Genomic DNA, 3,016 nt, shown 5'->3' on the forward strand with positions numbered 1-3,016 from the left:
ATTTTAAATGAAGTCACAAGTCAGCCTTGAAAAACAACGAAAACAACTGTGAAGAAGCTGTGCTTTTTAATGTAACATCGCACACCCTAAAAGACTTTATTTTCAATGAATAGACCAAGTCAAGGACGCCACCAATCGAGAGCTATTGAGATTACTGTTCACACTGAAACTGTCTTGGAGTGAGCAATCCATTTCTCATATGGCTGGGAACTGCATTAAAGAAAACATGTTAATTACAATTAGATATTTTTTAAAAAGCTGCTGTATTTCTATCATTGCGTTGGATAAATATTTCAGGATGCCAGAAATGTGTTTTTTCACTCCGAGACTCAACCTGGGATTCGCTTACGTGGTGTGAGCACAACGCCTTGTGAAAATTGAATCTTTAAGCATGATAAATATGAAGAGAATATTTGATTTTATGCAAGAGACGTTCATGTATATGAACAGAGTTCAAAAGATCAAGTAAATATATGAGTTTTCGGTGTTTGAAAACTGCACATGTTCAACAAACCTTATAAATTGGGCACCTAGATGCGCTTTATCATTGCTAATGCCAATATTGTTTGTTGGAAACCTCTTGTTAGTCTCTATCTTGTCTGCAGTTGAAATTAGCCCTGGAACATTTATGGGAATCAAGCGAGAAAACAATTATAAAAGCATTAAAGTTATGTCTTTGTTAAAAGCATAAAACCGATCTCTTTCGAAAAAGAGAAAGAAGAAAACAATCGCCGGGCCTCTTGGGTAAAGGATCTAATGATCTAATGTCATAAAGCTGGACAATGGAACGTGCTAGCAAACGAAGGTGACAACTGATTAAGAACGCCTCAGCATTTTGCTCAATTGTCATTCTTAGGCAGGAATCGCACTTCGGAATTAATATTTTGCTTCCGTTTTACAGCCGAAAACTTTAGTAATTTTCCATCATTTGGTCAAGTTATCATAGAGAAGAATCCTTAGGTGCCGATTTAACACGATACGATTTTGTCGCATGCGACAAGCTCAACGACAGGCCTACGAAAGGACTTACGATTGTCGCAGCGTTTTAAAACATGTTTTAAAATGCTACGACATTTTTTCTGACGTACACAACAATCGTAAATCATGTCGTGGGCCTGTCGTAAGCCGTTGTCGCATCGACTAAGTCGCACCGTGTAAATCGGCCCTTAGTCTCTACATTGTTTACCTAAAGATGTTAGCAAGATTCTAAGCGAGTTGAAACCTCGTAAGTCTCCTGCTTCGGACAGTATCTATCCCGGCAGAATCTGAAAGAAATGCGCTGGAACCTTGGCCCCATCACTCATTGGTGTTTTTAATGCGTCTCTTACATCAGGCATGTTATTACACAACTGAAAATTGGCTGACATTACTCCTTTGTTACAAGAAAGGTGCTAAAAACGATCGAATAAACTATCGCCCTGTCTCACTAACGTCGGTGGTGTGTAAAGTGTATGGAGTGACAGTAAGAAAGCAGCTTGTTTAGTTTTGGATTACAAACGAGGCCTCTATTCCGGAGCAATTTGGCTTCTTGAAAGGAAAAATCTTGTTTTTCTCTCAATCCTTATCTTCGTTTCACGATTTGATCCGCGAGAGAAACACAAGCTTGACAAGGAAACGTGTTGGGACCTATTTTATTTCACATTTATATTAATATGTCAAGAAATATTATGTCAAATACAAAACTCTTTCAGTTGCAGATGATATAAAGGTGAATAGGAGACTCAGGGATACTAAGGAAGATGGAGAAGAGCTTACAGAAATATTACTCGCCTGGAATCTTGGAGCAATGACTGGCAACTGAAATTTAACACTGATAAATGTGAAGCAATGCGCATTTCTAAAAAGAATGATTACTCAAGTCCTCAATATCATCTATGTGGTAACCAGTTGAAAGCTGTATCTGAAGTTAAGGATCTCGGAATCTCTATTACTTCAAACTTGTCATGGAGTATGCAAGCCAACAAATGCGCAAAGAAGGCAAACCGTGTGCTTGGATTCATAAGACGAACGGTGGGTCCTAAAAATCATTTTTTTATGTTTGCACATGATTTTCGGTCCTTAGGAGCTAATCACCGTTTTAAACTTAAGTTTGTATCCGCAACTTTAAATAGTTTTTAACATTCTTTTTTCATATGCATAATCGAGAAGTGGAATATTTGCTCAAGGACATTGCTGAGACGGAAAATCTCTAAATGCTTTACAATCAGCGTTGTAAAACGTAGTTAATGGTAGCGGTGACTTAGCGTAGAAGCTATCCTCCACAGGTCACGTTATTTTTCGTAAACATTACGCAACGCAAACGAGAACATGAATCGATTCCCTATATTCTACACAATTCGAACCGTGTTCCTTTATCCTTGTCTCTTAATACTGTCTGCCTACAGTTATATCCTTTATCTGAATTGCGCGAAAAAGCAACAACCTCTCCCCATTCAATGGTCGCGTTAAGCGCTAAGCAGAAGTTGTTTGTATTTAGATTGGTACATTACCACCATTGGTTTTATAGTCCTAGACATTCATCTCACGTATAAAATGTCCAAATTCCAAAGTATCAACTCGGTGAGCTCTAATAGGTAACTGTAATGAGTACCTTTTACCCGTTTACGAATTTTATTCCCACCCTCCCTCCCTTCTGGGGTTTTGGTTAAAAGGTCCAAGTTTAATAAATTCCGGGTTCTACCTCTCGGAAAACGCTTCGCGTTTAAGGTCCTCTCGCAGCGAGCTTCCCCAAGCTTCGGTTGTGGGGGGTGTATTTTTTTTTTTTTACATGCTAACGGGGCCATTTTCAAACGCTCTCTATCTCCCTTTGTTCTTGACCGCTCCAGCACGTGCCGGCGGAGTCTGCTCCGTAGTGCTGGAGAGAATAAGGAGGCTTGATCTATTTTTCAACGCCTACACTCTTTCCATTATAGCGATGCTGTGCTGTAGGTTTAGCTCCGTAGTGCCGTGGAAAGTAAGGCTGGTTATATCAACCACAAAAGCAAAAACGATCCCCATTCATGTCGCGTTAAGCGCT

Source organism: Montipora capricornis, chromosome 4 (genome assembly GCF_036669925.1).
Source record: "Montipora capricornis isolate CH-2021 chromosome 4, ASM3666992v2, whole genome shotgun sequence".
Lineage (NCBI taxonomy): Eukaryota > Metazoa > Cnidaria > Anthozoa > Scleractinia > Acroporidae > Montipora > Montipora capricornis.